General features: G+C 38.9%; 2 pseudogenes; both read left to right on the forward strand.

Moving 5' to 3' along the window:
• LOC116700868 (myosin-7-like) overlaps positions 1 to 11,862 on the forward strand; it is a 24,090-nt pseudogene that overhangs the window by 9,994 nt on the left and 2,234 nt on the right.
• LOC116700277 (myosin-7-like) lies at positions 1,827 to 8,011 on the forward strand (annotated as a pseudogene).

Consider the following 11,862-nt stretch of genomic DNA (forward strand, 5'->3'; position numbering starts at 1 on the left):
TTTCTAAGGGATGATAAATAGTGAGCGTGGACCAAACGGCTACATTTAATGTAAGAGGACAAAAGAACTAATTAAGTTGTTTTTTCACAAAGCTGTGTTCCCTTAAATGTGTTTGATTAATATTTACTCTTAGACTAAGATGGATGGATTCAAACCATCACATTTTTACAATTTTAATGTAAGAAATAAAAAAGTTATGAAATTCCTGTCTAGAACTGAGGTATTTTTTATCGCCAGTGCACTTTACCTTTCACCATCCAGATCACAGACTGCCCTTCTATCAGAGAGAAAAAATCCAGACAAGAATTTCACAGGGTTCTTTGTCATCAAGGCCAAGGAAGGAAACAATGCCATAATGAAACCATGAGAACAAAGGGTTCAGAACTAGCTGTCATGAGTGACATTTTTAGTCCCTGACCTTGGCTTATCACTCACAACAGCTGCGACACATGTCTAAAGAGAGGTTAAAGATATTTTCATATGAATTACTTATCTGAACTTTAACCTTTTGATTAGGAATCTAAGCATGACAAGTCCAGAGCTGTTCTCAAAGCACACTGTTTGAAGAACAGATTATATTTAGACATTCACAATGAATTGACTGGTTTCTTCATGAATCATGGCAAAGGATGGTGATCTTGTTGAATTATGAACATTTGTCTTAACATGTAAACTTGAATTTAAAGGATTCTTTGAACCCTAAATTTAATTACTGTAACGACCATAAAAAGTGTTGTTATTACCCTTCAGTTCATTACATATAGCAATACAGTAGATTTTAATTGACATAATTGACAACACAACATAATAAAACTTTCTTTACAACCGAAGACGGGTTAAATGGTTCAACATTTAAGTTTAACATTTAAAAGCCCTTTAAAAGTAAGAAAGAATCAAATGGTGTAATACAAAATTAAAAATACTTTAATACAAATCAAAAACTATAAACAAGCAAATATTAAACTATGAAATCACAGCCAAAGAACTTGAATGACGTTAGTAGGTAGTAAGATATTACATAAATGACGTTGTGATTTATCTGATTAAAATAAGAGATTTGTATCAAGCCTGTCCCTAATCCACACCTCCTCCCTCCCCTTTCTATGTACCATTATGTTCCTCGCCTTGTTTGTCACAAGGTGAAAGCAACAAATAGCAGCAGTAGATTCTGCCCAATTAGGACAGCGCTTTGTTTTAATATGTAACCTCTCTAATCTCCAAAAATGCATTCCATATTTGGTGGATAAACACCTTTATTAATGGAGAGAGTGCTGCTGTCAGCTACGGGGCTCGTTGCTTTATTTGATTGAAGGTTGAGAGTCAAAGGTAGCAAAACATTTTATATCGTCATATAGTAAGGTAGCCAATAGAAAATATTTTTGTGTGAGTTTTGGAATACACTTAACATCTATATCATGATCTTTGCTGGTGGTCAACAATGGTGATGGTATGGTAGTTGAAGTGAAATGTTTTGCTTTGTTATCTGGTTTGAGCAAGACCCTAACGATCCGTTCTGTTACACTCCAACCAGCCCTAAATAAAAGCCATTGATTCAGTAAAAATCTTGATCATGACTATATCTAACCCTCACTTCAGTGAGGACTTAAAAGTAAATTTTTTTGTGTACAGCTGTTGTAATCAAACTGATACAGGATAAGAGCTCAAGGTGACTAGCATACTAAAAATAAAACTATCTACCTTGTCATTATTGCACATGTAGTATGCTAAGGCTATGTATAGCATGAAATGTGACTTTGTGCATTTTATAATAATTTGCTTTATGTTAATCTGAATACAATATCCCAAAAATTTGTAACAGGTCGAAAATGGGTGACGCTGCCATGAGAGAGTTGGGCGGCTGCTCCTTTTCTAAGAAAGTCAGACAAGGAGCGTTGGAGGCCCAGACTCGTATATTTGACATAAAGAAGGAGTGCTTTGTTCCTGACCAGATGTTGAGTTTGTCAAGCTTCCATCATCAGTCGGGATGGTGACAAAGTCACCGCTGAAACGAGTTCGGAAAGGTAGATTCAATTTAGCGGACTCACATATTTCTAGTGACACATTGGTTATTTTTGGTCATTGTGACTGTAAATATATGAATTTTTTTCTGCAGACTGTGACAGTGAAGGAGTGTGATGTACACCCTCAAAACCACCGCCAAAGTTTGATAAAATTGAAGACATGGCGATGTTCACCTTCCTCCTGAGCCCGCTGTGCTGTTTAACCTCAAAGAGCGTTATGCAGCATGGATGATCTATGTACGAAAATAAAGCGTAACTAAAACCTCTCCTACCCATTGATAAAGCACTGGTTTATAAAAGCAACATCATTATGACAAGGTAAAACATATCTTATCAATTATTATCTGTTGCCCTTCGCTTACTACAACAGACCTACTCTGGCTCTTCTGTGTGACTGTCAACCCCTACAAGTGGCTGCCAGTCTACAACCAAGAGGTGGTTGTTGCCTATAGAGGAAAGAGAGTCTGAAGCTCCTCTCATATCTTCTCCATCTCTGACAATGCCTACAGTACATGCTGTCAGGTAAATACTATTTTAGCGTCATTTTCTTTGAATTCACATTGACGTCATTTATTTTTAATAAACTTTTATAATCTCTCTGGCTACAGACGAGAAAACCAGTCAATCCTATCACGTAAGTCCACAGCCCAAAAAAAATCCCTTAAGTATTTAAGGGTCATAGTCTGGTCTAAAACTTTCTGTCTCTCTTAACTCAGTGGAGAATCCGGTGCTGGAAAACGTCAACAACCAAGCGTGTCATTCAGTACTTTGCCAGCATCGCTGCTGCTCCGAATGTAAGAAGATCAGGCTGCTGAAAAGAAAGTCGTACTACAAAATATACTTCTGAATATTTCACTAAGTATAGTCATAAAGCACAGTCACATTTCAAATCAAATAATTTCTAATGGCTTAAGCACATTTTGCAATTTTATTTGGCACTGAACCTGAAGGGGTCTTTATTTGACAAAATCAGGGTACGCTGGAGGACTCAAATCATCCAGGCTAACCCTGCTCTGGAGGCCTTCGGGAATGCCAAGACCATCAGGAATGACAACTCCTCTAGATTTGTTAGTGCTGTTTGGTTGCAAATGGTCATTTTTCATTGAAGTGATTGAATTAACAGGACTAAATGAGTGGCTTCTCCTCTTAGGGTAAATTTATCCGCATTCATTTGATAACCGTGGAAAGCTGGCCTCTGCTGATATTGAACTTTAAGTACATGGTTATGTAACACATTTAAATGTATACAACGAGAAGAACAATAACAATTGTTTTCTCAAAACAGACCTTTGGAAAAGTCTCGTGTGACCTATCAATTAAAAGCTGAGAGGGACTACCACATTTTCTACCAATCTTGTCTCAGGCAAAGCCTGAGCTTCTGGTAATACTCACAAAATGCTTTGAATCGCCATCAAAAGTGGTTATGACATAATCTTAATACGTTAAATATTTTACAGCACATTTTTTTAATTTCCTTCTCAGAAATGTTGCTTATCACCAACACCCTTACGACTACGCCTTCATCTCCCAAGAGAGCAACAGTAGCCTCTATCAATGATTCTGAAGAGCTGATGGCCCTGATGTGAGCTAAATCTTCAAATCCCAGTCCGAAATTATTTTATATTACCCTGCCAGAAATTCATTTGTTGATCTCATAATTTTTTAGGATGCCTTCGATGTGCTGGGCTTCACTCGAAGAGAGAACGGCATTTACAAGATGACTGGTGCCATCATGCATCATGGTATGAAATTCAGACCAAGCAACGTGGGAGCAGGCAGAGGCGATGGCACTGAAGGTGATAAATGTTTTTTGAAACAAACTACAGCCATGGTGCTAAACACAAAATAGCCAAGACCCATAATTGAACTTGAATTCATTCAGGTCACAAAGGTCAAAGCGTATTACCTATTTGACTTGCTGCCCTCTGGGAAGTGATACAGATCACCAAACCCAAAATAACAGACTCAAACACAAATGTTCCCGACAGCTATCAAAACTCTAAACGGACAAAAATGACAAGTTAGATGTTTTAAACAAGTGTTTAATAAAGGTCATTTCTCAATGCAGTTTTTAACTAGTTATTTATTTATTTATTATCTTGTGGAATGAATGGTGGAGAAAATGGCATGAATAGCGGGACCCGTAGGAGTAGCACTCAGATTTCGTTGTACATTTAAATGTAGAGTACATGAATAAAGGCATTCTATTCTAATCTAAAGAATCAGGAATAAAGAATGACAAAAACATGGAAAAGCAGTGAAAACCTTGATATTAATCGAAATAGCAAAATGCCTCAACAGATGCCGACAAAGTTGCATATCTGATGGGCCTGAACTCTGCTGACCTAATTAAGGTCTGTCACCAAGAGTCAAAGTAGGAAATGAGTGGGTCACCAAGGGAACAAATGTCGCCCAGGTAGAGAATATTAATATATTATTAAATTTCAAAATGAATTCCTGAAATTAAAATAAAAAAGGTGTTTATGATATTTCCTTTTTAGGTGAACTATGCTGTTAGTGCACTGTCTAAATCAGTGTATGAGAAGATGTTTCTGTGGATGGTGGTGAGAATTAATCAATCCCTCGACACCAGGCAGCCTCGCCAGTATTTCATTGGTGTACTGGACATTGCTGGATTTGAGATCTTTGATGTGAGTTTGAAAAACATACTTCTCTATATGAAGTAGTCTGTGGTTTAAGGAAAAGTACAGTATTAAGCCTGTCATACTGTGGACTTTTTCATTTCAGTTCAACACCTTTGAGCAGCTGTGCTCAACTTCACCAATGAAAAACTGCAACAGTTTTTCAACCACCACATGTTTGTGTGCGAGCAGGAAGAGTCAAAGAAAGAGGGCATTGAATGGACTTTCATAGATTTTGGTATGGACTTGCAGGCCTGCATTGACCTAATTGAAAAGGTGAGAGAAATGGATTACTGTATGTTAAGCCATACATAAAGAAATCAAATAAACCACTATTAACTAATATTTTTGTCCCTTCAGCCCATGGGTATCATGTCCATCCTTGAAGAGGAGTGCATGTTCCCCAAAGCCCTGATACCACCTTTAAAACTAAGCTCTATGACAACCATCTGGGGAAATCTGCCAACTTCCAGAAGCCCAGAGTTATCAAAGGAAGACCACCCATTTCTCCCTGGTTCACTATGCTGGAACTGTTGATTATAATACAACACTGGCTGGTGAAGAACAAGGATCCTCTGAATGAGACCGTTGTAGGACTCTACCAGAAGTCTAATCTGAAGCTGCTATCTGTCCTCTTTGCCATTTGCTGGATCAGATGCAGGTAGGAATAAACGGAAGGGCAAATCACAGGAATGGATTGCAGCCGCTGATAGCACACTGAATTGCACTTGCAACCACTATGCCCCACCTCAAGTAAAAAGGTTTTAGTTATTAAACTTATTGTATTGTTAATTTAGTTTTTGATCACTGAGTTGGAGATACTTTCTTTGCACACTGCATAAGCATATTGTCACTATGCATAAGCCTATATCATGGGTAGGAGTCAGGCAAGGAATTTATACATGACGAAAGAAACAGTATTAGGGATTCTGATAGTGTTATTGGTGTTTCAAACGCAAAACTCCAGACGTTAAAGATGGCATGATTTAAAGCAAGGGACACTTGCTTTTCATTACCACCAACTCTCTAAAGACTAATATGTTTATTGTAACTGTGTGTGGCTATCAGTGCTGCTCTTTGTGAATTGGACTGCAGAGAAAGGGCCTATTTTGCCCCAATGTCTACATATTAACTAATTTTAACATTTGCAAAAATACAGAAGCTTGCCTGGCAATGATTAGGGGTACACATTGTATTTTTGTCCTATAAGTGCAGCTTTAGCAGCCGCAAAGCTGCACAATTCTGTGATGAATTTGCCCCTGAATGTACTGCATTTGCCTTAGTGGGAACTGGTGTTGTTATGCAATCTAATGTTGTGTACACTGGTTTATACAGTAGCTGAAGGTGGAAAGGGCGGCAAAGGAGGAGGAAGCAAAAAGAAGGGTTCATCCTTCCAAACAGTGTCTGCCTTGCACAGGGTTAGTAAACATAAAATATGTGAATGACTATTTCATAAAAAAACAATGACTGAGACTTAATTTTATATTACCAACAGAGATATGCAACACAACAATAACCTACACTGAGTGTTAACCACAGGGTTAATTACCTCCTCAGAGAACCTGAACAAGCTGATGACCAACCTGAGGTCTACTCACCCTCACTTTGTTCGCTGCATCATCCCAATGAGACCAGACTCCTGGGCCATGGAGAACCTCTGGTGATGCACCAGCTGCGCTGTAACGGTTGTACTGGAAGGCATCAGGATCTGCAGAAAGGATTCCCCAACAGGATCCTCTATGGAGATTTCAAACAGAGGTGTCGTCAGTATACAGATGAATGAAAGTTTTTGGCACTCCGATAGAGAATGGACACCATTCTACAATAAAATATTTCCTCTTTTAGTGTTTTGATGATGTGGGAGAACCACTGTCTAAGACGTTGCTCCACAATCTCCAATAGGTTGTCAATTTAAAGTGATATCTGATAACTGTGAAGGTTGTAGCATATGATCACATAATTTGATACTAATCATCTGTTCAGTAAATCTTAATGGCCTCTTTGCATGTGTTTGTTTCTCTACTTAACTTGTTTCTTTTAATTTCTCAACAATGATACATTTACTATCGACACTTTAACGGGATAGTTAGCTGGGCATATTTTGGGAGTTGATATTTTACAGGACATGCAATAAAACTAAAATTCTTTTATCTTCATTACAAAAGTACCGCATTTGAACCCAAATGCTATTCTCTGAGGGACAGTTCATTGATAACAAAAAAGCTTCAGAGAACTTTTGGGCTCCTTGGATTTAGACCATACCAGTACAAACTGGGACACCAAGGTAAGTATTGGTAAAATACATTTTGCACATTAGTATAAAGCTATCATTTACATTTCAGTGTGATACCATTGTTTTGGGTTTTCTATAGACTGCAATTCTTTAACTAAGACAACCATGGGGCATCACTTGTTCAACTACACTTGCTTTTATTCACAATTATTACTATCTATGTTTTGTTACAACAGACAGAAATATGTCTATATTGAGCTGGGCATGAGCCATTGTCTTCAAAGCACACACTTGCTCAACGTGGTGTCTCTGATGTATAATACTGCTGATCTCATCTGTTTGCAAAAATCAGTGTTCTTCAAAGCTGGACTGCTTGGTCTCTGGAGGAAATGCGTGATGACCGCTTATCTCTAATCATCACTAGGATCCAGGCAAGGTCACGAGTGTTCTGGCGAGAATTGAATTCCAGAGATTGTAGAACGCAGGTAGATGCAAATAATGAATTTAAATATAAGAATATCCAGGACTAATTACTAAATTACAACTTACAATAACTTCATAAATCAATGTCACAGGGATGCATTACTTGTGATCCAGTGGAACATACGTGCTTTTATGGGGGTCAAGAATTGGCCCTGATGAAGATGTTCTTTAAGATTAAACCTCTTTGAGATCGGCAGAGACTGAAAGGAAATGGCCATTATGAAGGAGAGTTTGGCAAACTAAAAAGGCTTACGCAAAATCTGAGGCCCGCAGGAAGGAACTTGAAAAGAAAAACGGTCACTCTTCTTCAAGAGAAGAATGATCTGCAGCTCCAAGTTCAATCTGTATGTTAGAAATGTTCAATCTGTGATCATTAACATAATAATAAAATCAAACCAAGTCTGCCTAGGTATAATGCTGTGACTTTAAATTATAACAGGAGCAAGATAATTTTGTGATGCTGAAGAAAGATGTGAGGGGCTGATCAAAAACAAGATTCAGCTGGAGGCAAAGCCAAAGAGCTGACAGAAAGACTGGAGGATGAGGAGGATGAATTCTGAACGACTGCTAAGAAGAGGAAGCTGGAGGATGAGTGCTCTGAGCTGAAGAAGACATTGAGACTTAGAGTTAACTCTGGCTAAAGTGGAGAAAGAGAAGCACGCCACGAGAACAAGGTACTATAAGACATTTGCTTCACAGACAATGTCTTTGTTCAATGCTGAGCTGATGGTTATTGATACAAAATGGCATTTTCCATTTAAATGATTACTCCTGTTGTATATAAATTGGTACGAATGTTGATGCCATGGGTCTAGAATTTTTGACTAAAAATTTCTAACTTTCTATTACACAGGTGAAGACCTTGTCGAAGAGATGGCTGCTCTGGATAAATCATAGCTAAGTTGACCAAAGAAAAGAAAGCCTTACAGGAAGCTCATCAGCAAACACTGGATGATCTGCAGAGTGAAGAAGACAAAGTCAACACTCTGACTAAGGCCAGACTAAGTTGAGCAGCAAGTGGATGATTAAGACATAGTAAATAAGTGTGTTGGTTATAAAAAACAAAAAAACATTTTATATATTGTAATAAATTAAACTAAAAGGCTGTAATGACACCCACTGCAGCTGGAAGGCTCCCTAGGCAAGAGAAGAAAGTGCGTATGGACCTTGAGAGAGCAAAACGGAAGCTTGAAGGAGCCTAAAGTTAGCTCTAGAGAGGTCATGGACTTGGAAAATGACAAACAGCAACTTGAAGAGAGACTGAAAAAGTAACATTAAAAGTGCACTTTAAAAGGACACAAAAATAGATTTCAAACTATGTGCAGCTGGTACATATTAACTTTTTCATCCACGGAAAGATTTTGAAATCAGCCAACTCAATGGTAAAATTGAAGATGAACAAGCAATGAGTGCCCAGCTCCAAAAAATTGAAGGAGTCAGGTAATGTTAAAAAGAAGAACTGTGTTAATTTACTTATGCAGGGACGTGATATTTAGCTAAAAGGAAAACAATCCTTGATTTTGTCTAGGCCCGCATGAAGAAACTGGAGGAAGAGCTTGAGGCAGAGCGAGCTGCCGAGCCAAAGTGGAGAACAGAGAGCAGACTTGGCAGAGAGCTGGGGAGATCAGTGAGAGGCTGGAGGAGGCTGGTGGAGCAACATCTGCCCAGATTGAAATGAACAAGAAGAGGGAGGCTGATTTCCTGAAACTCCGCAGAGACCTTGAAGAGGCCACTCTGCAGCATGAAGCCACTGCTGCCACACTCAGGAAGAAACAAGCTGACAGTGTGCTGACCTGGAGAGCAGATTGTAACCTGCAGAGAGTCAAGCAGAAACTGGAGAGGAGAAGAGCGAGCTCAGACTGGAGCTGGATGATTGGTCTCCAATATGGAAAATATGTGAAGGCTAAGGTAAAATACTTTTTTCTATACATATATATCTCATCTCATTTAGTCTAAGGGCGCTTTCACACCTATAGTTCTGTAGACTCAATGGAATTCAGGGGTGAAGTTGCAACACTGATGCATTTTTTTTTCTTTGATTGTTTAAAAGCGCACCAAAGCTGGTCTATTGGACAGAATATCCAGTGAAAATGACTGACATTTTGAGCTACCACAAGTTTATAGTGTCTTGGGTTTTCTTGATTTGCTTTAATGTTTCTAATATTTTAGAACAATGAGCAGCTGAAAAGAGGCGAATGAGAACAGGGTGGGCCCTGATGGGAGAGAGAGAGAGATGATGACATGTTTCACTGACACAAGCAATTATCATAATAGGTTATGGATTTGAAATGACATCACTTAAAACATAGGTCTGTAAATTGTGAGCAAGGTGGAAATTGCAGGTTGTCAAGTAGCTAGTAAATCTAGTAAGCACGTTTTTTGGTTTACTTTCCGTATTGGGTCGGATTGCATTCTCAACTAAAGTTCAGCAAACGCTGGTGCACTTGGAAGCAAACCAAAGACCCCGTTTTCAAGCAGCCAGGTTTGGTTGTTTAGTTGGCACCAAAGTTTGAATAAGCTTTCACAACCACACAACAAACCAGACATCCCACAAAATGTTCCAGGATACAGTAAAACCGAACAAACTGCTCAGGTGTGAAAGCAACCTAAGACACCTTTCATTTCTTTTGAAGTGGGTTATGTTCCACTCTTGATGTTTTTGTTTTCAGAATAATTTGGAGAAATGTGCAGGTCTCTGGAAGATCAGATGAACGAATCAAAACAAAGGCAGAAGAGGGCCAGCGTACTATAAATGACTTCACCATGCAGAAAGCAAAGCTTCAACTGAGAATGGTAAACATTGATTTGAACTGTGGGTTTTGTTTGGATATATGAACAACTTATTTAATTCTTTTATCAAAATTAGGTGAATTGTAAGGCGGCTGAGGAAAGGATCCTTGGTGTCCCACTAACCAGAGGAAAACAGTCCTACACTCAACAAATTGAAGACCTTAAAACGACTGGAAGTAAGTCAGGTTCACCAACAGTAACAAGTACAACTTGGTACAGATGGTGGACATAAAAATGCAACAAGATATGTTTTTATTTCAGGCCAAGAATGCTTTAGCCCTGCAGTGCAGTCTGCTCGACATGACTGTGACCTGCTCAGGGAGCAGTATGAGGAGGAGCGGAGGCCAAGGGTGAATTGCAGCGCAACATGTCCAAGGCCAACTCTGAGGTGGCTCAGTGGAGAACCAAGTACGAAACTGATGCCATCCAGAGAACCGAGGAACTGGAGGAGGCCAAGTAACATTTTGACATCCAAATCGATACTTTGATATCTTATATTTTACTTTGTCTAGCAGATCAGCTTTTTGTTTGTTTATGTTCCTTCTAAAATGTAAGACGAACAAAAAGTTTGTCTGTTAGATGACCGAGCAGCCAGTCATAATAGTTAAATTCATTTGAATTTATCCAACTAGCAAAATTGCAGGAACATTAAATGGTTTGAATGATCAATTTCAAAAGGAAAAAGCTGGCTCAGCGTCTGCAGGATGCTGAGGAGGCTGTTGAAGCAGTGAATGCTAAATGCTCGTCTCTGGAGAAGACCAAACACAGGCTGCAGAATGAGATTGAAGATCTCATGGTAGATGTGGAGAGGTCTAATGCTGCTGCTGCTGCTCTGGACAAGAAGCAAAGAAACTTTGATAAGGTTGTATTTTTAAATACATATGGCACTTTTGCTCTTTTAGATAAATAATTAAAGTAAAATGACCCTTAAGCATACATATTTCAGGTCTTGGCAGAATGGAAACAGAAGTATGAAGAGTCTCAAACAGAGCTGGAGAGCTCTCAGAAGGAAGCCAGGTCTCTGAGCACTGAGCTCTTCAAACTGAAGTACTCTTATGAAGAATCTCTTGAACATCTGGAGACCATGAAGAGAGAGAATAAGAATCTACAAGGTATGGGAAAAACCAGCTTACATCTCTATTGTAGATTTTTATTATGACCAAACCATTAATAATATGACATTTTGTTTCTCAGAGGAAATATCTGACCGCACTGCCGCAAATGAGGTGAAGAGTTGGATGCAGATTCATGTCATCTTGAGATACGATTTCTGACACATACGTTTAACGCAAACATAGACAGGAGATCTGAGATCAAACAGCTCTGGAGGAAGCAGAGGTATCTTATGTTTAACGGTGTACTTCATGAGCCTTTTTTGGTACTTGGTGTAACTAGTTTGTTTTTATTTTTATTCTTACTTGATGATAGGCCCACACTGGAGGACATGAGGAAGGGAAGATTCTCAGAGCCAGCTTGAGTTCAACGCCTACAGTTGTAATCAACGCTGATCTTGATCGCAAGTTGGCCGAGAAAGATGAAGAGATGGAGCAAGCAAAGAGAAATCAACAGCGAATTGTGGATACTCTTCAGAGCTCTCTTGATGCTGAGACTCGCAGCAGGAATGAGGCTCTCCGTTTGAAGAAGAAGATGGAAGGAGACCTCAATGAGATGGAGATCCAGCTAAGCCAGGCCA

This window comes from Etheostoma spectabile, chromosome 13, assembly GCF_008692095.1.
Source record: "Etheostoma spectabile isolate EspeVRDwgs_2016 chromosome 13, UIUC_Espe_1.0, whole genome shotgun sequence".
NCBI lineage: Eukaryota > Metazoa > Chordata > Actinopteri > Perciformes > Percidae > Etheostoma > Etheostoma spectabile.